This window comes from Miscanthus floridulus, chromosome 11, assembly GCF_019320115.1.
Source record: "Miscanthus floridulus cultivar M001 chromosome 11, ASM1932011v1, whole genome shotgun sequence".
Lineage (NCBI taxonomy): Eukaryota > Viridiplantae > Streptophyta > Magnoliopsida > Poales > Poaceae > Miscanthus > Miscanthus floridulus.
In genome coordinates this window covers 47,251,127-47,274,794 of record NC_089590.1, presented here as the reverse complement: position 1 = coordinate 47,274,794, position 23,668 = coordinate 47,251,127, and the positions used below count along the sequence as shown (strand labels likewise).

Here is a 23,668-nt window from a genome sequence, read left to right as displayed (position 1 = left end):
GTCCGGCCGCCGGTCCATGTATATTGGATATATATCTACTAGTACACCTATCAATCGCGAACTTTGCCATGTCATCGCTTCCTTCTTCTGATTATCACCAGCCCACGAATCAAACGTTGGAGGAAGAAAGGAGCCGAGGATGATGGATTGATTAAGCCGATGGGTCAGGTCGATTCGATTATGGGTCCAGCAACAGCAAGGGCAGCTACTTTCAGTTTGGAGAAAGAAAACCCCAACTTGTTCCCTTGCGCGCGTCATCCGCCCGGCCCCCGGCCGTGGCGTACGGCGTCAGGCCTCTTGCGTCCACAGCTCCGTCTCCTCGGTCCTCAGTCCTCACCCGGCTCCCAGCAGCAGCCTGATCCGCGGCCAACGTTTTGAGACCCTTGAGGTCAGCCTCACGGATGCAGACCGAAACGGAGTCGCGGCCGTGACGCGCGAGATAACGAGCGATCGATACCTGCTCCTTCCGAGGACCACGCCTCTTCCGGTCTTCTACTTGCCTTCTAAGATCAATACGGATGCGGGCTTCGACCAGGTGACCAATACTGGCTCGGCAGGAGTGGTCATCCGCGATCAAGATGGTCTAGTGGCAGGTGGATCAGCAAGATGATTTGAGGATGTACCGGATGTGCTTACAGCGGAGGCCATGGCGTCGAGGGAGGGTCTCGAGCTGGCTGTGGAATTGGGACTCGACCGGGTGATGCTTGAAGTCGATTGCCAAGAACTCTCGAAGTTGCTGCTAAGTCAACATGCGTCTACTTCACACATCGGAGGCTTATGTTTTGACATTTTAGAGCTAGGCAAGGTTTTTAGTGAGTTTAAGATTAGATGGATTCAAAGGGACGCGAATTCGGTGGCAAACCTTTGTGCATCTATGGTTTCGGCCACTGATCGCTGTCACTTCTGGATTGATAATGCACCGGGCTGGCTAGTCGATCTAGCGGCTGCCGATTGTAATCTTGCCATGAATTAATAGAAGCTCTATTACTCAAAAAAAAAATACCTACCTACTAACTGTCACATGAAACTACTCGATATATGTTATCGGTCATGGTATAATATTTTTTTCACATAACAAAATAATTTCAGCGGGCTTACTAGCCACAGAAAGTATGAGCCGAACCGCTCATATAGACTAGGATACTCCTAGTACACATATTCTTTTTCTTTTTGGTCATGGGGCAAGGTCACCCTGCATCGATGAGTCAACGTCAGTTTAGCACTTGTCGCACAGCACGCCATGCCCCCTAGTTCATCAGTTGCGTGTGGCAGCACCCGCATTTTCACTCTCAACGTACACAATCCTATATTGTTCAGATTCCATCCTATCCTGTGATTTCTAGGCGACCTAAGACTGTCTCCAACGATGAGAACATAAACATGAGACATATTCCAAGATTTGAGTCACGTACAGGAAAAGAGTCACGAATCCGAAACCTTCCTTCTCCAACAACGAACCCAAAACAAGACTCGCAGTTTCCTCCATCCGGTGTTGCTTGCTCCTCCGTCTTCGTCTTCCCCGCAACCGGCCACCGAGCTCCGGCCCAAGATGCGGCGAGGCGCTGAGGAAAGGCCGACACAGGGAGTGGACGGAGGCAAGAAACGCCGTGGGCTTAAGCAGAAGAGGGGGGAAGAGGGAGCAGAGAAGGTACAACGGCGGCCGGACGCGCAGAGCAGTTAGCAGCGCACCGACGGCCGGCGCGCGACGCCGCAGGTCCGCCACGGCGGCCGGCCGACCAACGGCGACGGCGAGGCACGCACAGAAGGCGGCAACACGAGAGAGACGCAGCAGCAGAGCGAGCGAGAGACGAAGAAGAAAGCGAAGCAAGCGCGAGAGGACAGGGGGGCGGACAACGGACAGACCGCGGGAGGCAGCGCCGCATCGGGATGGAGCGAGCGACGAAGAGGATGGGGAATGGTGCGTTCTTTTTTTTTCTTTGTTTGGTCGATGACGACGGATGAGAGCAACAGCTATTTGTGTGGACAGCGACCTGCGGACGATGGATGAGATTTGCGTCGTCTCTCTATCGAGACGTTTATTTGCATTTCGGATCGGCTTGGACACAAAATACGTCGTCTATTTAGGTCATTTGTTGGAGTGTGTTTTTTTGGTACCTAAAACATTGTGAACGATCTATTTTACATTTAGGTTGTATGGTTGGAGACAGTCTTACAAGTTTCCTGCCATTTTCGTTTCTAAACCAGATCTATAGTTGTACACACGTAGGTAGTAAATGAAAAGATATTCCATGTGGACCAGCATCCATCATCCCATCTTTTCTCGTCGTCAGTGGGCGGCAACTGCCCTGCCGAACGGAAGCAATTTTCGCGGCCAGCAAGCAAGCAGAGCAGAAGGCGTTTGAGAGTAGTACTAGGCTAATGATTCTGGGGGCCGGGAGTGCGCGAGGTGGGAGGCAAGGCAAGGTCGACCACCGGCCTAACGAAGCGGAGCACTGCACCGCGAGCAGCAGCCCGGCATGATGAGAGCCCTGTCGTGCCTGTGCCATGCGCCTCCTCTTCCTCTTTCCACGGCTGCGAGCGAGCGCGCTGACACTGACAGCGCGTCGCCGGCACTACCACTACGGCCGCACCGCACCACTTTCAACTTTGATGTGGAGGAGCCTAGGCCGCACGCGTCCAACTCCCGGCACAACAGGCAGGATGAGGATGGCTGGATGGGGCCTGCCAGAGGGCCAGCCGATCGAGGAGGGGATTACGAAAGCTCTGCTCAGTGCCACGTTCGCTTCGCTGATGAGTCATGGCTAAAAACACCGTTGATTAATTTGTTTTGAGAGAAAAATACTATTTGTTCCCTGAAAAAATACACCAACAGGGCGCGGGTCCACGCTGCTGGCTGTCAAAACCAACCGTCTCGGCGGCGATCGGTGGTGTGGCGTGGTCGCGTGGAATCCATTTTGTTCGACGGAAGTTTCGGCACCAGCCTACGCATCTCGGTCTCGGCTCGGTCGATCGATAGGCCTCCTTTTTTTTTCTTCTTTCCGGAAAGTGATGACGCGTATCATGACATGTCCGGAGCACTCTGGACACCACTTCTGGACCTGCCCTATATCCAGTAGTTGGGCAAAGGCATCCTAGTCTACTCTACACCCTAATACCAGTATTCTGGGACGAGGCTTTGGAGGCTAATAATCCTATAGATAGATTGAGTCTCTTTGCGGTCTGCGGGAACTTTTCCATCACGTTGTCCATGGCACGTTGCGGTGGCCACAGGACGACAAGGGACCATTAAAGATGACAACGGGGATATCGTCCGAACGTTCTTTTCTCCGCTACGGAGAATTCATTTCGTCTCCGTCTCCGTTAACTATCTTGGGTATAGATTCTTATTCATCCCCGTACCCGTCGAACATCGGTCGGATAATAAATACCCGACGAGTACTGCATACCCGATAAACAAGAATACTTGGGATCGCAGCTTTGCAATCGGAGATATTTCTTCTTCACCCGGGTATAAGTGTCGGAGTCTCGGAGATGCCGAGAAGAAGGAGCGAGGTTGCGAGGAGGACGAGCAAATGTGGCAGAGAGACCGAATTAAGGAAGCGAGGGGCACGAGCACTCGTGAGCCAGGCGTGCTTTGTGCTGCTGACGGAGATGGTGAGGAAAAATTGAACTAGGGTTCCTAAAACACACAAACTATATATATGATTGCTCAGATTTAGGCCAAAATATTTATGTTGGTTTTTTTTGGACCTAATACTCGCATGACAACTCAAATAGTCGGGTTCCCCAACGGGTAACGGAAACGGATAAACAGGGACCGTTCCCGTACCCGTCAGAGATAAATTCTTACAAATCCACGGATAAAGATATGATCCTATCCTGATCCCATGATGGGTATCAGGACCGTTGCCATCTTTAAGGACCATGATGATGGCGGCGTACCTGCGGCCCGTCCGGCTACGGTCACCCGACCGACGCTGGCCGGAGCATGTGAACGTGTGTGTCCGTGTCTACCCCTGGCGTTTTGTGGCCATGACGGGCTAACTCCCTCCCTATGTTGTTGCCTTGTTGGCTCTACTCGATGTCCATGGCAAAAATACAACGAGGAGGATTAACTCCCTCCGTTACAGTCAATTTATGTTTTGACTTTGGTCTAATTCAAACTTGTTTAATTTTTAATCAAGCTCATAAAAAATATTGTATATCGAAGTGAGTATCTACTTTCTTCTAGAGCTATTCACCATGTTCGTTATGCTAAAATTTGGCTTATACTGATGTTTATGCTGAAATGTTGTCAGAGAAATAATTTCCTTCCTTCCCTCGAGATTGAGATTTTCATACTCCTTTCTATTTTTACACACTTGTAACTATTTTAAAACTATTTAACAAGCATAAGACTAAATAAATCTTTAACTCAGTTATACATCAAATGAGCATGAAATTTTTCCTATAGTTCAATCATATAATAATTAGCCCACTATAAAAATTTCATCACAATTGGACCATAAAACTGCAATTATGAATTAATTACATAAAAAACATATATCTAAAGCTACAACAAAAATTTTATACTAAAACATATCATATTATATATTTACTGTGTAGATCTACTCATGTAGAGTCAAACAAAATTAGATTTTCTATTTTATCTTTTTTTGTGATTTAATATAATTTTTTAAATATTCAACCAAAATAAATAAAAAGAAAAAGACAAATCCGACTTTGAAAACCACCTAACCGAGTCAGGTAGGTAAAATAAACGGTTTTTAAAATTGAGGGATATGGTTTACCCGTTTTTGGAGCTTAGGGACAAAAACTAGACTTTGAGGATAGTTCAAGGAGGTAAAATATACTTTTCCTTTTGAGAAGTATATTTGATGCCAATTTTACCAACACTCGGAAACGAATCACACTGATTCTGAGCAAAAAAGGAATTAATTAATAAACCGGAAAAAGTATATATTTACGCATCAACTGAATCCACGCCCCAGAACTTCATGGGCTGTCTCCGCTGGGCCTCGGCTACGCCTGGCTAGTAGTGGCAGCGAGCAACAGCCCACCTGCCCTTTTAAATTCAGCTTATGTCCTCGTATATTTTTGGCATGAGAAAAAGAATCCTACTCTCTTCGTCCCAAATTATATCATTTTATTTTTTTAAGAGTCAAAGCATCTTAAGTTTAACAAAAATTATATAATTTATATAATAATAAATAATAGCATCTATGATAGCAAATAAGTATCATTAGATTCTTCATTAGTTATTGTCGATGTTTGACCACCGATAGCCTGCCACGGGGGTCCCCGGGGCAGTATTGTTCGTGCTTCAGCGTATGCGGAACTCGATGGTGAACGCAAGAGACAGTCGATTTATCCTGGTTCAGGCCCTCGACTGTGGTCGAGTAACAGCCCTACGTCTAGTCGACGTTAGCCTCTGCGTTGGATTGATTGTGTTGTAGAAATCGTGATCTCCCTTCTCTAGGAACCCTGCCCTCCTTTATATAGTCAGGAGGTGAGATTCCTAGTCGGTTTACAATGAGAGTTCCTAGTAGGATTACAAAATAATACTACTACTAAGGTTACATGGGGAGAATCCTAGTTAGACTAGATCTTCTCTCTTCCTTGCGGGGCATCCTGTGGGTCCCGCACCGACAAGCCCCCGAGCACTTCATAGTTGTACTCCGGAAGCCTTGTCTTGTTCCTCTAGGTCTTGCCGAGCAGGGACAAGCGTCGTCCGAGTGCTTTCTTGAGAGAAACCATGTAGCGCTTCTTGGAATCTTCGAGTGGTGTGTGCTTTTTTGAAAAAAAAGGTACTCCCATCTGAGTGTAGCCCTCGAGCCTCTTGCTTTTTGGAACAAGGAGCTGAAGGGTCTTGTCCTGAAATTGTTCTGATTCTTCGTCGAAGGGCTCTTGAGCATACTATATCCGAGTTCTTTTTGGGTGGGTGCAATTTTTCATAAAAATTGCACTCACTGAGTGTAGCCCCCGAGCCTCTTGCTTTTGCTTGCAAAAGTTGGAGGATCCAGATTCTTGTCTTCAAAAAATTCTGGGGCTATGTATCCCGCAGCCCTGAGCTTTCTCTGAGTTCTTCTCTTTAGAAAAGAAATCGGATGAAGAGTCTTGATGTGTTGTCGTCGTTGTAGTCTTGAGTTTCTTGTATTCTTGGTCCTTTGTCTTTGGTTCCGAGCCTCCGGGAGTAGTTGAAATGAAGGCCGAGCCCCCTAGCTTAGTGTTGATTAAGCCGTGATGCTGGCCGAGCCCCCGAGCTTAGTGACATAATACATGAGTTGTTTTCGAACAATCTGAGTTGTTTCTGGACATGCATGATCTTCGTTGAAAAGTCTCCGAGCATATTCCCGGGTTCTTTGTCAAGAAGAGTTTGGGTATAGCTCAGTCCGGCTTTTTTTTGTCGTGAGTCCTTGAAGTAGTTTTGTCTTGAAAAAGTCATCTTGGTGATGTGTGCTTTTTTTTTGAAAAAAGTGCACTCAATGAGTGTAGCCCCCGAGCCTCTTGCTATTTGGAACAAAAAGTTGGAGGGTCTTGAATCTGAGTTGTTTGAAAGAACTGTATATCCTTCCTTTTGCAGCCCCCGAGCGTATATTCGTGTTGTTTTGTTCAGGAAGAACTCGGATGTGAGGTCTTGGCGTATTCTTTGATAGTCTGCTGTTGTCAGATGTAGTTATATGGTGGTGGTTGAGTGTAAATGCCTTTTGTTCACGGGTTGTACTATGTTGGTATATTCTTCCGAATATGCTCGTCTTCGAGTACTGTTCCCTCTCGTCTGAGTCTTCTATTATTGAGTCCTGTCTTTTCACTGTATCCTTTGTTAGGCTTATTTCGTTGGTACTCCTAGTCCATGTGCGCTGCTCCTTTGATCTATAAATACTCTCCCGGAGTGCTTGTTTTCATCCATTGAACATTCTGTTGAAACCTTCATGGTCATGAACATGGTAGTTTGTGAAGTAGAGCAGCCCCCGGGCATATTTTGTAGTTCCTGTGTGTCTTGTCGTAGCTGGAGAAAGTCTTGTGATAGGGATTAGAGGTAGGCTAATCCCGCGACAGCATTGTGCTAGGATGTACATGGCGGTAGTTGGAGGAAGTCTTATGATGTGGGCTTTGTTCCTTCATCTGGCAGTTCTGGGTTGATCCTCGTCGCCTGTCCTGAGACTGTCCGGTGCAGATCAACACCATATCTAGCATCACATCGGTCTTGGGTAGACAGATGCCTGTCGGCCTTCTCTGCTCCATGTTGTCCTACCGTGCTGCTGATTTCCGCCTTGGATGCACTGCGTCCGTCCTTTGAAGAAAACAGTGTAGCTGATGGCGGTTTGTCCTTTCGAGTAGCAATTTGGGACATGTAGTCATTCTAGAGCCTAGCCGTGTTTGTGTTCCTCTTTGCTACTTTACTTTTCGTGGTACCGAGTTCGTTGGGTCTTGTAAGATTTGTAATCTTCTATTTTTGAAGTCGCTTGTAATGGAGCGAATCTTGTCTTCTGAGTTGTCCTTTACTTTTCTGCTGTGATCCCTGTCGTTTATGAGATTACCGAGTTCTTTCTTAAATAACCGGGTTCTTTTGTTCCTTGTGAGGTAGCCCTTTGTTTCTTCTTGGTTGACGGGTTGTTCTTGTAGTGATCTGATAACCCTGCCATGGTGCTGGACAGATAAGTCTAAAATCTACCCGTTAAATTGTATCGTTGTGTGGATTTGTGCCGTCCATCATTTTAGCTGTGTCTGTAAATGGACCGTTGCGTTCCCACACCATGCTCTAACGGGCCTTGTGGGCCGTTTTTATCACTGAAAAATCTATTTAAAGACATTTTATCTTCCTTTCCTTTGCTGCCCAGCTCTTGCTTTGAAACCCTAGTTTTCAGAAATCCACCACCGTCATCGTCGCCATCTCCCGAGCACCACCATCCTAGCTTCATCTTCCCCAGTACCTTTTTGCTTCCGCTAGTTCATGGGTAAGAAGAAAACCGTGAGCAAGTCCCAGGTGACCTTCGTGGATGAGGAGTCATCCCTTTCTTTGATCGAGAACCAAGAGTTCGTGGCCATGAGGGCTGCTCAGAAGGTTTGGCTGGCTCCAACAACAAGCGAAGATCAGCTGCGCGAGCTCGTCAGCGACGGTTTGATCCAAAGCAAAGACATCGCTGAATGGAGAGTTTCGGGCGAGCATCGGGTTCCTGCTTCGGGTCCTGGTTAGATTGTCCTTTTCGTTTCCTTTGTCCGCACCGGACTTTGCCTTCCTGCTTCCGCCTTCCTTCATCAGTTTCTTGGTTATTTCAGGGTTAGTCTAAACCATCTAACCCCTAATGCCATTCTCCATCTTTCCGTTTTCGTTCATCTTTGTGAAGCTTTCCTTGGAATCCCTCCTTCTCTATCTCTTTTTCGCTACTTCTTTCGTCTGAAACCTCAACCCCATCGCAAAGAGACCAATGTTCTCAGTGGCTATGGGATCCAGTTTTGCCAGGGTCTTAAAAGCAAGTTCTTTGACTATGACCTGGTTGATTCTATGAGGGATTAGCGTGCTGATTGGTTTTATGCCGCAAATTTGATTCCTTCTCTTTCCATACATTCTGGGTCTGGTCCCTTGGTTAATGACCGGTGGGATAAGAACCCCGTGTCGCCCGCTGAAGTCCAGGCAATCTAGCCACTCCTTAATAAGATTAGTATGCTGAAGCAGCAGGGTTTAACCGGTTTTGGGATTATTTCGAGTTTCCTTCATCACCGAGTTTAGCCTCTGAAGGAGCGTGAGCATTTTGGCTTCGAGTACTCTAGGGCTGAGGATCCTTCACGTATGGTCCTAGCTCTTGAGCTGACCGATGAGGAGGTACTTGAGCGTCTCCAGAAGATATTGAAAGGAGCGAGCGTCGTCCCGCTTACTGTCTCTGAGTTCTCTACTAACTACTCGCCTCTAGCTGTAAGTTGTTTATCTCTTTGTCCGGGTACTTTGTGTACTCTTGTTGTATCCATTTTTGTTTAACTTTTCTCTGTCTTGTTGTATAGGAGTTAGGGTGCAACTTTGTTGACCCGATCCCCCTAGATGTTCTCCCTGTTTTGGAGAAAGCTAGGGAGAAACTTGCTGGAGCTTCCGCAACTAGTAAGTTCCCGTTCTCCATAGTGCTTCCTAGAGTTTCTTCTAGATTTGTTGACGTATATGAAGAATATGTTCCTCGTCTAGTCCCTCGCGGTCCTCGTAGTGTCCCGAAGAGGGGGCGAATGGATGGGTCTTCATCTGGCCTGCCTGCTTCCAAGAAGTCTCGCAAGCCAAGTACTCTTCCAGGTACTCCAGTTGTAGCTAGCATGCTCTTAGGTGAGCATATTTAATACTCTTTGTCTCTTTGTCTTCTCCTTTCTTTTTATCTTGAACCGGGTACTTTTAGCTTTCCTTCAGCGGGCGGTCTGGTGGCCTTAGTTGAAACCGAGGAAGAAGATGATGAAGTTCCCCTCATCGTGCGGCGGTGAGTTGCTTTTATATTCCCTTTCTATTGCATTCCTCCTCTTTGTCTTGATTTTTAGTCTTAATCTTTTTGAAGGAAACGGACGTCGGGTACGAGTTCTTCTGAGGTCTCTGCGCTGACTTCTTCTGAAGCTCCGGTGTTGAGTTCCTTGGTATCGAGCTCCTCCGCACTTCCGATGCCTAGCTCTTCCACGGCCTCAGCTCCGACTTCTTCTGAAGCTCTGGTATCAGCTATACCGCTCTTATCGCCAAGCGGTGGGGACATTTTTGCCACCGTAGTTCCCCCTGCGAAGCCTTCTTTGTGTTTTACGAAGAAGAAGATAGTTGGGTGAGTAACTTCTGGCTTCGTCTTTTTGCATCTGTTTCCCCTTTCCTATGTTCTTATTGGTAAGTTTATCTATCAACTTTTTAGGCCTTCGTTTTCTCCTGTCCCTCTGTCGACTTCTTGCCAGTTTTCTAGTGTGCCACCGAGTACTGAGCCTCAGGGTTTAGAGCGCTCGGTAGGCAAAGCGGTTGTTGAGGAGACAAGGTTTCCTGGTGAAGGCACTACTGTTGGCTTGGTTGCTTCTGAAGTGACCACGGCTATGGTGGTAGGTTCATTTGAGGGATTGGTCTTGACTTCTCGTGAGATTGCTCCGGTCGTGCCTTCTTCGCCTCGACCGGCTTCTCCTTCTCCTTCTCTTACCTCCAGTGGTCTGCCCTTTGCCGATGAGGTGGTGCAGCAGTTTGATGCCACCCATCGACTATCGGAGTTAACCGCTGCCTGGGGGAGCTTATCGACCCTCGCGACTTCTTTTGGTGAAAAGCTCCAGGTAAGTTTTGCTGCCACTCCTCCTTTGTATGCTTGTTTTTCTTCTGTCCTTATGCCTTGTTTTTCTTTGTCTCTTCTTGCTCAGTCTTTCTCTCGTGATCATTCTGGCTTCTTTTTCTCATCTGAAAATGAGAAGAAGTTGTCTTCTAAGGTGAACGCTCTGAAAGCTAATCTTGACCTCCTCCGGGCTGAGTTGGAGACAGAGCGTTAAATGCACCAAAAGGAGGAGAAGACCCTTCATGCCCAGGTAGTAGAGACGGAGAAGTAGAGGGATGCCGCGGTGGAGTCTGTGAAGAACGAGTGCAAAGGTGTCACGGGTTCTGCTTGTTTCTTCTTGTATTTTGACTTCTTTTTTTGCTGACTTGTTTTTTGGTGCCTTGTCTAGTTCTCCGAGTTGAAAAGCAGAAGCTCTCGGAGAGTATCGATGAAATGAAGGCTCTTGTCCGCTCTAGTCATAACGAGACTGAGGAGGTAATTACTCATGCTAAGGAAGAACTCGCCCTTGCTAAGCTGATTAGGCGTGGAGCTGACAGAGATCTTATGCAAGCTCAAAGAACTATCGAAGACTTATCTGGCAAGTTGGCGATGGCTACCGAGAACTAGAAAGCTTTATGGAAATCCTTTCGTTCAATAGCCGACGCACTCCGAACTCTAGCGGACGATGGGCAATCTTGGGCCCAGTTTATTCCCCGAATTCCGACTCGTTTTCAAGAGTTCATGAAGAGGTGTGCCCAACTGTGTACCAAGAATGTCTTGGCTCAGGTCCGGGTTCTTGCTCCAGAGGTGCCTCTGTCCAAGATAGCAGAGGAAGCCGATAGTCAAGAGTACATTGACGCCATTGAGCGGATGGAGCCTGAGGTCGAAGACTTAGCCAGTAGAGTTGTAGATAATCTTAATGTTGTTATCCCCTCTCCTGATGATGATGCTTGAACATAATCGACCTCTGTACTTTTGATTTTTTTATAACAGAGTAGTTATATTCTTTTTTGAATGAAGATACTTTGTTGATACTTCCTCTGCTTGGTTGCCTTGTTTATTCCTTGGATGAGTTGTCCATGTGATCAGAGCTGTTCGACTCGCCGAGTACTTGGTCTTGCCTTCGTCTTTGCCATGTAAACAACCCTGCATGTTGACAACCTTCTTTGATCTGTTGGGTTCTTGTCTGGCTTTCGCCCTTGCCGTATAAAACAACTCGGTGTAGACTGTTGCTTTGACAGACTTTGTGATCTCAAGTATCCTCAGTGTAGCCCCCAAGCCTCTTGCTTTTTGGTACAAGGAGCTGGAGGGTCTCGTCTTGAATTTTCCCTGGTCCATGCTCAGGCTTGGTTGTTTTATTTTTGGGTGTTAGCTTGTTAGCTACCCTTATCGGCTGGCTCAAGCATCTTTTCAGCTATTTTACTCTTGGCCGGTAGGCTCAGGCATGTTTTGGCCATTTTGTTCTTTGGTTCAGGTGTTAGCTTATTAGCTACTCTCATCGACGGGCTCAAGCATCTTTTTAGCTATTTTGCTCTCGGCCGGTAGGCTCAGGCATGTTTCAGCCATTTTGCTCCTTTGTTCGGGTGTTAGCTTATTAGCTACTCTCATTAGCGGGCTCAAGCATCTTTTCAGCTATTTTGCTCTCGGCCGGTAGGCTCAGGCATGTTTTAGCCATTTTGCTCTTTTGTTCGGGTGTTAGCTTATTAGCTACCCTCATCGGCGGGCTCAAGCATCTTTTCAGCTATTTTGCTCTCGGCCGGTAGGCTCAGGCATGTTTCAACCATTTTGCTCTTTTGTTTGGGTGTTAGCTTATTAGCTACCCTCATCGGCGGGCTCAAGCATCTTTTCAGCTATTTTGCTCTCGGCCAGTAGGCTCACACATGTTTCAGCCATTTTGCTCTTTTGTTCGGGTGTTAGCTTATTAGCTACCCTCATCGGCGGGCTCAAGCATCTTTTCAGCTATTTTGCTCTCGGTCGGTAGGCTCAGGCATGTTTCAGCCATTTTGCTCTTTTGGAAACAACTTGGGGTTTAGCCATCATAAGACAGGTGTTGTCGAAAAACCATCTTTATTGATTATGATCGTTTGATAAGCTATAATACACATTTTGTCGAGGGACAACATGTTTATAGGTCATGAACGTTGATCTCTTGTGTTTTGTACATGTACTCTCCTTTGAGTTGTTTTCATGCGTAGAATCTTCTTAGTTGGCTGATGTGCCATGTATTACTGACTTCTTTCTCATCTTCAGCCATTAACTTGTACGTTCCTAGTCCGATGACTTTTGAGACAATAAAAGGACCTTCCCATGGACTGAGTAGTTTATGGCGTCCGTTAGTTTTTTGTATTCTTCTTAGCACTAGGTCCCCGACTTGTAGTGATCGAGGCTATGTACTCTTGTTGTAGTGGCATCTTAATCCTTGGAGGTATCTTGCTGATTAAAGGGTAGCGTTTACCCTGACTTCTTCTGTAGTGTCAAGTTCTAATCTTCTGGTGTGTTCTGCTTCTCCTTCATCATACTGTTCCATCCTTGGTGACGTCCAAATCAAGTCGGCAGGTAGCACAGCTTCTGATCCATAAACTAAGAAGAAAGGCGAGTATCTGGTAGCTCTGCTTATTTGGGTCCGTAGTCCCCACACTACTTTGGGTAATTCCTCAATCCATTTTGATCTATAGTTTGCTAGTTCTTCATATAGTCTTGGTTTCAACCTGGCTAGTATGAGTCCATTGGCTCTTTCTACTTGTCCGTTGGCTTCTGGGTGTGCGACTGATGCGTAATCTATGCTGAAGCCACAATCTTGCGCCCAACTTTTGAACTCTATGGCTGTAAAGGGTGAGCCTAAATCTGTTATGATTCGATTGGGCATGCCAAAGCGGTACATAATGTCTTGGATGAACTCGACTACTTTGGCCGCGCTGTATTTTGCGAGTGGTTTGTATTCGATCCACTTGGTGAACTTGTCAATCGCCACGAAGATGTACTCAAAACCGCTCTTTGCCTTCTTGAGTGGTCCTACTTGATCCAGCCCCCAGCAGGAGAAAGGCCAAGCGGGTGGGATGCAGATGAGGTTGTGAGCTGGCATATGAGCTTGTCTTATGAACATTTGACAACCTTTACATTTTCTGACGAGTTCTTCTGCGTCTTTTAGAGCTGTTGGCCAGTAGAAGCCGGTATGGAAGGCTTTGTCGACTAGTGTTCTTGAAGCAGCGTGATTTCCGCAGCAACCTGAATGTATTTCGTCTAGGATTTCTCTGCCTTCTTGGAACGAGACACATTTTAGGAGTACTCCTGATGATGCAGCTCTTCTATAGAGTTTGTCCCCCACTAGGACGTAGTTTTTGCTTCTGTGAACAACTCGGGTGGCTTCCTCCTTCTCATCTGGTAACTTATTCTCTTTGATATAATCAATAAAGGCTTGTGTCCATGAAGTGTTGATTACCAGAATGTGACTACCTTTGGTTGGGGGTTCCGGGGTTTTCTCTCTGGTTTGTTTGATAGAAGGAGTCGATAACTCCTCTATGAATACGCTAGGTGGTACCTTTGCCCTGTCTGATCCGAGTTTAGCGAGGACATCTGCTGCAATGTTGTTATCGCGCAGGACATGCATAATTTCTAACCCTTGGAAATGTTTTTCAAGTTTTAAGACTTCAGTGCAGTAAGCACCCTTGTTTTCTTTGGTGCAGTCCCAATCTTTGTTGACTTGGTTGATGACTACTGCCGAATCGCCGTATATGAGTAATCGCTTGATTCCGAGAGTAATTGCCACTCGTAGCCCGTGAATGAGAGCTTCGTATTCTGCTTTGTTGTTTGTAGCTTGCCATAATATCTGAAGGACATATTTAAGTTGTTTTCCGTCCGGAGAAATTAGGAGAATGCCTACGCCGGCTCCTCCTAGCTTGAGTGATCCATCAAAGTACATCTTCCAGTGGTCAAGGATTGTATCTGATAAAGGCTGTTGAATCTCTGTCCACTCGGCCACAAAATCGGCAAGGGCTTGAGATTTGATTGCTTTGCGTGGGGTGAAATCAATGTTAAGAGCTCCGAGTTCAACTGCCCACTTTAATATGCATCCCATCGCATCTCTGTTGTGTAAGATGTCTCCAAGCGAGAAGTCTGTCACCACTATGATCTGGTGGCTTTCAAAATAGTGGCGAAGCTTGCGTGAAGTGATCAATAGGGCGTAGAGTAGTTTTTGCACATGCGGGTACCATATTTTTGATTCAGATAATACTTCGCTGATGTAGTATATGGGTCGTTGTACTTTATACACGCGTCCTTCTTCTTCTCTTTCTACGACTATTGCCGTGCTGACCACAGCAGTAGTCACCGCAATGTATAGCATCATATCTTCATCTTTCCTTGGGGGTGTGAGAATTGGTGAGGATGTGAGGTATGCCTTAAGTTTCTTGAAAGCTTCATTGGCTTCTTCTGTCCATTCGAACTTATCTATTTTCTTTAGTAGTTTAAAGAAAGGTAACCCTTTTTCATCGAGCCTTGAAATAAAATGATTGAGTGCCGCCATGCAGCCCGTTAGCTTTTGCACATCTTTGATGTTTCTGGGTAGGCCCATCTCTGTTATGGCTCTAATTTGCTTGGCGCTTGCTTCGATTCCATGATGACTGACCAAGAAATCGAGTAGTTGTCCTGAAGGAACCCCAAACACACATTTGTTCGGGTTCAATTTCCATCTCCACTTTTTCAGGTTCTCGAAGGTTTGTCTTATGTCTTCAATCAGTGTATCCGGGTTCTTTGTTTTTACAACTACATCGTCCACATATGCTTCTATGTTTTCACTGATTTGATCGCCAAGGCATGTTTGGATAGCTCTTTGGTAGGTGGCTCCAGCATTTTTGAGTCCAAATGACATGGTCTTGTAGCAGTAGGCGCCAAACGGGGTAATGAAAGATGTCTTGCTCTGGTCTTGCTCTTTTAATGCTATCTAGTGATACCCTGAATAGCAATCAAGAAAGGATAATAGGGCGGATCCTGCTGTTGAATCAACTATCTGATCAATGCGTGGCAGCCCAAACGGATCTTTCGGACAGTGCTTGTTGAGATCTGTGTAATCAACACACATGCGCCATTCGTACGTGTTCTTTTTCTGTACTAGAACTGGGTTTGCTAGCCAATCTGGATGAAGGATTTCTCTAATGAATCCGGCCGTCATTAGCTTTGTGATTTCTTTTTTAATTGCTGCCTTCTTGTCAGGTGAGAATCGTCGTAGCCGTTGCTTTACAGGCTTGGAGCTTTCATTAACATCAATTCTGTGCTCAGCCAACTCTCTTGGGACACCTGGCATATCGGCCAGCTTCCAAGTGAAGATATCTTTGTTGTCCTGAAGAAAGTTGGTGAGCGCGAGTTCCTATTTTGCTAAGAGGTGAGCACTGATGGTTGCTGTCTTGGAGGTATCGCCAGTGCCCAAGTCGATTTGCTTGACGTCGGCTTCTTTTGGTGGTGCGATGATGCTAGGCTTTTTAGCCGGTATTTCTAATTCTTCTTGGCTCATCTCTGCAGCAATTGTGGCTATTTCTTTTCTTCTATTGTCGGCTTATGCTTTGGCTATGATTTGGATTGCCTGAACGTCGCAGTCAAAAGCACGCTTCAAATCACTTCGAAGAGAAAGGACACCGTTGGGTCCTGGCATCTTAAGCAGTAAGTACGGGTAATGTGGTATTGCCATGAATTTTACCAGTGCTGGGCATCCGAGGATTGCATGATATGACGAATCGAAGTCTGCAACCTCGAATTTGATAAACTCTGTTCGGTAGTTTGAAGGAGTTCCAAAAGTAACGGGTAAAGTAATTTGTCCAAGTGGCATGGCTACCTTGCCTGGTACTATGCCGTAAAAAGGTGTACTTGTTGGTGTAATCATCCCGGCGAGTTGTAGTCCCATCTTCCTTAGTGTTTCTGAAAAGATGATGTTGAGTCCGGCTCCCCCATCGATTAGTACTTTGGTGACAGTCAAACCAGCAATAGATGGATCTAGAACCAGTGGATAATGGCCTATGTTTCCCACGCTAGTCCATTGGTCTTCTCTGGTAAATTGGATAGGATACTGTGACCAATTGAGATATCTTGGTGTAGCCGGTTCTGCTGTCATGATAGTCCGTAGTGCTAGTTTTTCTTGATGTTTGCTTCTACAATCTGGATCCCCTGAGAAGATCACTGCTACCGTTCCTCTAGGTTTTTGGAATCCTTTGTCCTCGTGGTTGTCTTCATCTTTTTTCTGATTGTCCTCTTTGGTGTTCTCCTTACTATCTTTTCTTGTGTATCGATCATTGAAAGTGTAGCAATTTCCGATGGTGTGTCTCCCATTGGGGTGTAATGGGCAACGTATGTTTTCAATGTCATCATATCTTCTGGGTTTGGAAAACTTCTTTGATTTGTCGGCCATTGCCACGGTATTGTCTGGTCTACGTTTTCTTTCTTGATGTTTGCTATTTCGATGATTTTGCTTGTCCGGGTTGTCCTGGTTGCTTCTATTCGGGAACCTCTCTCGTGTTTTTTCTTCTGCAGTAATCATCTTTTCTACTATTCATCTGAACTCTTCATTGTTTCTTAGATTTTCTTTGCAGAAGTCTTGAAATTACCATCTAGCCATGATTCCATGTGAGAAAGCTTCGATTACTTCTCGTTCGGTGATGTCATGCACTTGAGCCCGTAGTTCGCCAAATCGTCGATAGTAATTTCTGAGACTTTCGCCTCCCTTTTGCTTGAGTCCTTTCAGTTCTGCATGAGTGATTGGGTGTGTAATAATTCCTACGAAATTTTCACAAAAAGCTCTTTGCAAGTCCTCCCAATTTCTGATAGATCCTGAATTTAATTTGTCGAACCATTGGAGGGGCATGGCTTCTAGTGCCATGGGAAAGAATAGGGTTTTGATATCGTCGCCCCCTCCGGCTAGTTCAATTGATTGTGAATATATTTTGAGCCATTGCCTTGGTTCAGTTTTGCCATCATACTTAGAGTGATTAGACAGTTTGAACTTGTGAGGTAATCGTACCGATGCAAGCCTGTTCGCGAAACAGGGGAATCTGTCGTGTGTTCCAACTTCTTTGAATTCGAATTCGGCACCTCCTTCTAGCCAACTGTTGTTTTGATGGGAATAATTCTACGAGGCTATCTGGGTAGGCACCCTACTCCTGGTCTTTCTTGGTTGTTCAAATTGGTGGCCTTGATTATGTTCCTTCCTACTTTCTCCATTATGGCTTCCACCTAGCCCAAGTCTTTCAAAAGCGGACTTCCTTTGATTTTGATCTTCTTGCCTGTGGGTTGTTGATCTGGCGGGTAGTCTTGATTGGGCTCTCTCTTCATGCGTTCTCGGGATCATCGACCGGAGCAAGTCTTGGAACTGTTCATACTTCTCACCGGGATGTGAAGTTGCTCTGAGTTCTTCTAATGCTTCTCGGATCTTATCGTAAGGCGTATTTGCCGTGCGTCTTCCTTCGACTTCTCGTTGTGATTTTCTTCTGTCGTATTCAGCCAACTCTGACTCGTATCTGATCCAGGCTTCCCTGCGCTGCCTAGCACGGTGTTGGCGCCCTTGCTTCAACTTGTTTTTTTTCTCTAGCTTGTTTCTGACTCTCGGTTTCTCCATCATAGCCCTGGGCAAAGGGTGATATGTTGGATTCTGATTCATCTGATGACCTAACATCGGGTGCTTCCGAGGGATTTAATGGTGACCGAGGACGTCGAACCATGAGTACTTCCCGTGCGTGAGCCGTTCTGTTATTTGCGTTAGTTTTCATACTGTCGGAGTTGCTGATGACTTTAGTAGATGCCTCGATGTCACAGATTGAGTCTCCTTCTTGGTAAGGTAGAATAGCCGTCGTCGTCGTGTTGTCCAATCGGGTACTGTTATCCTCAGAAACAGAGTCCGGCTAGTGAACGATGCAGTCTTGAGATGTTACAGTTAGGACGAGACCTTCCTGAGCTCCCTTCAGTGACATTCTTAGTACTGGATCGAGGACTTCTCTGAGCTGTGCCTAATAAGATGTTGCCATGTTTAGGAGTTCGAGTGGAGGAAGATCCGACTTCTTGAAGGGATTCCGCGCGTACTCTGAGTTGTATTCTTGATAGGTCAGGGCCATGTTCTTAAGTCCCATCGGAAAAGAACTCAGTTTCCCGAAAGGACTCGGATAAGACTCCAACTCGAATGCGGAGCTAGAATTCGAGTCGGATGCGCAAGGCTGCGGAACCTGAGTTGAATCAGATACTATGAGCTGCGCGAATCCTCCGGAGATTTGATCTGTCGTGGTCGTTGGAATAGAATCGTCTTCATGGTGTTTCGAATCCTCGAGGAGACGACTTTGGAGCTTGCCATTGTTGTCCGCCTCACAGATCCATGAGCCGAAGATGAAAGTTGATCCCGTTGAGAAGATCATGTTGTTGAGGTCCATCGAGCTCTCGGATGCAAATTCGCCGAAAGCCCCTACCTGGCGCGCCAGCTGTCGATGTTTGACCACCGATAGCCTGCCACGGGGGTCCCCGGGGCAGTATTGTTCGTGCTTCAGCGTATGCGGAACTCGACGGTGAACGCAAGAGACAGTCGATTTATCCTGGTTCAGGCCCTCGACTGTGGTCGAGTAACAGCCCTACGTCCAGTCAGCGTTAGCCTCTGCGTTGGATTGATTGTGTTGTAGAAATCGTGATCTCCCTTCTCTAGGAGCCCTGCCCTCTTTTATATAGTCAGGAGGTCAGGTTCCTAGTCGGTTTACAATGAGAGTTCCTAGTAGGATTACAAAATAATACTACTACTAAGGTTACATGGGGAGAATCCTAGTTAGACTAGATCTTCTCTCTTCCTTGTGGGGCATCATATGGGTCCCGCACCGACAGTTATATTTTTTATAGTATACCTATTTGATTGATGTTATAAATCTTTGTAATTCTCTCTATAATTTTGGTCAAACTTGAGATGTTTTGATTCTCCAAAAAAGTTGGATAACTTATAATTTAGAATGGAGGGAGTATTTGTTTACTATATTCCTAAACTATGGTTGCAGTCAAATTTTCCTTCCTATCTATACCTAATAATATTAAAGAGCCAAAATTTTAGCCCATTTTTTTATCCACCTCCTTTAACTAACTACGTGAATGTGGAACCTGTTGACATAGATTCTTAATGTAATCTAGATAGTTAAGAATCTTAATCTAAGGGTGCGTTTGGTAGAGATCCTGATTCTCTCATAAACCTTTCGGATTCAATTTCTTCGTAGAAACGTTTCTTCCAGTGAATCAAAATCGCTTTATTAAATTGTTTGATAAGTTGGTGATTTTGATTCTTGAAGGGTGGCAAAAATCATTGGTTTACATGAAAAAAATCATAAACATATACAAGTTTCACAAGAAAATGTTAATTTTTTAATGCACGAAAATCAAATCAAAAGCAACCAATTTTAATTCGTTTCACTTGAAGAGGATCACTAGAAATATTTTATATTAGATCGGAGGTAGGAATGCAAGAAACATAATCCAAAGAAACCACTCTGGAGTACGTGGAGCTATTTGAGAATACTGGACAAGTTTAAGAGTTTTATTTCAAATTAATTTCTGTGGTTGATTATACATTAAAGCATAAGTGTCTCCCATATCCATATTGTGCTACTGCACTACAAATAAATGCATTCCTCTTCAATCATCTGAAAAGCACTTAATAACACTATCCTGGTTGCTCTCCTGATTATTCCACCCAACTGTCTTTCCCTTCTCCTTGTTGCGAGCAATGACATTGCATATCAGCTCCTTTGGTGATGGTGGGGGCAGCTCAGCGCTAAACTCTCAAACTCTTTGGTTCCCATGGCTGCAAACAGAGCAGCGGAGGAGCCCAGGAACTCCATGCACGCCTTCTTAAGAACAGCGCAGCGGTGCTTCTCAGCTAGCGCCAAGATAGCCGCCATGCACGGAGCCCGTATCGATATGGCCACATAGCCAATCTTCACACATCAGCTTCAGCCTCTGAATGCCGTATCTGTCTGCCATGGCAGAGTCGTCCTGGCCACCCATATCCGGCCACGTGTCCGTGTATATGAAGGCAAGCATAGCCCTAAACACCGGTGCCTCCATGTCTTCTATCTCTATTACGGCATTGATGGCGACGTCCTCCTTCGTCATCGTTGGGACAGAGAGCTCTGCCTTGAAAACCGGCGACCGTGCCCGGAGCACCAGCCGGTGCGCGGCGAACGTCTCCCCGCCGACCAGGAACTCGACGTCGGCGCCCAGCTTGCTCGACAGGAGGCCGCCGAGATGGCGGTGCATGTCAGACGGTGGGACGAGCGCCATGGGCGGCGCCTGCTCGAAGATGTGCACGTCCACCCTGACGGCGAAGCAGTCGTCGATTAGAAACTCCGATCGCTCCAGCTCTTGGCTCCTGATGAACTATTTGAATCTGTAGCCGAGCAACCCGAACTTGGAGAAGTCGACCGTGCGGGTGGTGCCGCTGCCGGACGGCACCGGCTTATGGTCCTGGTCGAGCAAGCTGAAGGTAGCCTCGGCCGCCACGACGTCGTCGACGGCGTCGACGAGGGCGAGGAAGAAAGACATGAAATTGGTGTTGCCGCACTTGGCCTTGGGGAAGAAGCGGATGACCCAGGTGTAGCCTCCTGCACGGAAGGGACATGAATTGATGCACGGGTTGTTCGACAAGGTGCCAAAGGTTCTCGAGTATCCGTCGATCTGGAGAACGTGGTAGGCTCTCACGGAGATAGTGGTGGACGGCGGCTCGCCGGCACTGGACGCCATGGTAGCCAGCCGGTGAGACGTCTAAGGTAACGTCAATTGTGGGGCGGATTATTAATAAGATCAAAACAACACATTCATTGGGATTTGTATAGAGTTTTCTTTTTATATTATGGCCCGTTTAGCCGGGCTCCGGCTCCTGCACTGTAGCCGGGTGTCGGCCGCCCACGGGCCAATAGGTGCCTACAGGAGCTGGAGCCGCGGAGCCAGAAAAACGAGTTTCTCCGGCTCCGGTGGTGTCAGTGAGAGAGAAAAGGAGGAGAGAGAAAAACGGTTCCGGTGAACAGTAGCCATGTGTCAGCCGTCCAGGAGCCGACAGGCGGGAGCCGGAGCCTGGCCAAACGGGGCCTAAAGCACCGTCATGCAAGCAAACTAGATACTTTTTAGTTTTTCCATGATATTTCTTTAGGGCAAGTTTTGATTAGCAAATGGTTTCCACCATTACGTTTGTCTCGATTAAATCTGCAAATTAAGACCCATATTGATTGTGTTTTGAAGCTTAAAAGAAATACCACTCCTGACAAGGTTCGCTTTCAGATTATGGTAGAAAACTTTTTATATATATATATAAATTTGTTGAAATGGTGGTGACAAATTCACGTTGGTGCCAAAATATTGGTGAAAACCGTTTGCTAATCAAAGATTATCCTCAAGAAATACCATTGAAAAATTAAGATCAACAGCCTGTTCATTTCGGTTGAATTGGCTTATAAGTCATGGCTGAAAGTACTGCTAGCTGGTTTGATGTGGGAGAAAAATATTGTTTAAGCTATGAATTATAAGCTAGATACGAGCGAATAAGGTGGTGTTTAGATTTAGTGATTAAAATTTAGGAGGTGTGTCGGGAGAATATTGCATGGGGTGTTCGGATACTAATAAAAAAATTACATAATCTGTCGATACTCCACGAGATGATTTTTTTAAGACTAAGTAATCCATCATTAGTATATATTTACTGTAGCATCACATTGTCAAATCATAAATTAATTAGGCTTAAAAGATTCGTCTCATAAATTAGTCACAAACTATGCAATTAATTTCGTAATTAATCTATATTTAATATTCCATATATATATTCAAATATTTGATAGAACAACAACTCAAATTTAGCAACCAAACAAGCCGAATCGAACATGCTGCACTTTCATTTGCATACCTCCAGGCTGCAGTGCTTTGTTCAGTGCTGAAAGTGACGTGGGGGAGAGACATGCGAGAGAGGAGAGTTTCGATGTACGCGCTGGTTGTTTTGCAGAAGACGCGAGCTGGTAGTTCTGCTCTGCGCAATCCGCATGCATGCACGTGAAAGAGTTTTGGCTTGGTCATGTACGGATGAGGTGTCAGTATATAGTACCTCTTTATTTTTTAGGCCTAATATTTATTTTGATCCCTCAACTATTTCTTGAGGCTCAGTTTCATCCTTAAACTTTTAAAACGGCCGTTTTAGTTCTCAAATCCTACTTTTAGGCCTAATTTTATTCTAAAACTATAAATATGATCGTTTTAGTCATCGAACTTTGTATTTTGGGCTCAATTTCATTTATAAACTTTGTTCTTTAAACTTTTATTTTCAACATAACGTTGTCTACGTTCTACGTAGAACGTTGTACTGTTGCACCTAGTTAGCTCCAACACCACCAGCGATTGGAGATAGAAAAATAATATTCATCCAAAAACTCTTTCGTGGCCATTAATAATTACAAACTGTTATTTTTAGTGTTACCTTATAATGGTACCATTTTTATATATCCGACTACATGATATTACGGGAGCAATTATAGTTGCATCGAACACTATTTATTCATTAAGAATATATGGATATATTGAAACAATAGCAGATCTATAATTTTAATAATTTATGGATGAAATTATGCCTAAAATATAAGGTTCTCTTTTTAAATAGACAAAATTGAGTTGAAAATAAAAAGTTAAATGCACTTTGATAGTTTATCGATGAAATTGATCCCAAAATGTAAAGTTTGAGGACTAAAACGATCATCTTTATAGTTGTAGGATGAAATCTATCCTAAAACTAAAGTTTAAGGATATAAACGGTCGTTTTGAAAGTTTAGTAATGAAATTGAACCTCGAGTAATAGTTGAGAGACCAAAATGGCTATTGTGCCCACTTTTTATGATTTATGAAATTTTGAATGGCCATAGCTTCTAAACAGTGTCACCTTGTTCGGCTGGTTGGATCATGGCTGATTTTGGCTGGTTGTGCAGTTCCAAATCAGGTTCAACCGACAACCAGTCGTTCGGCTGATTGGTGGAAGAAATTTGAATTCAACGGGCTCATTCAAAACCTGGCGCCAACAGCCCAGGTCTCAATACACATTTGGCACCAATGAACAATAAACTGAACACAACATTTACAAGGCATACATTTCATACAAATACAAAGTTGTCCATTAACAACTACCAGGCTCTCTACTATTCATCAGCAAGATAGACACTCAGGTCTCAATACAGAGTCCATTTGTGCAACCCAATACTCTAGTATACATGGATTACTGGAGCATTATACAACACATGTAGCTGTTTCAATGACCTTAGTGTAGCTACACAAAATTTGTACCCTCCTCATGCACATAATCACCAGCAACAGCATGGTACAAACACAAAAGTCACTTACGCATGCACTGCTCCGCTCGCCGTCGTCTACTCGTCATGACAGCCATCAGTCCCCTTCCACCCCAACGTCCACCTCCAGCCATCACCGGCAAAGAGACA

The 23,668-nt window shown here is 45.4% G+C and overlaps 1 pseudogene; it reads right to left on the bottom strand.

Moving 5' to 3' along the window:
* Positions 1-19,939: 19,939 nt before the first annotated feature.
* Positions 19,940-20,942, bottom strand: LOC136491894 (BTB/POZ and MATH domain-containing protein 1-like; annotated as a pseudogene).
* Between the last annotated feature and the right edge of the window lie 2,726 nt (positions 20,943-23,668).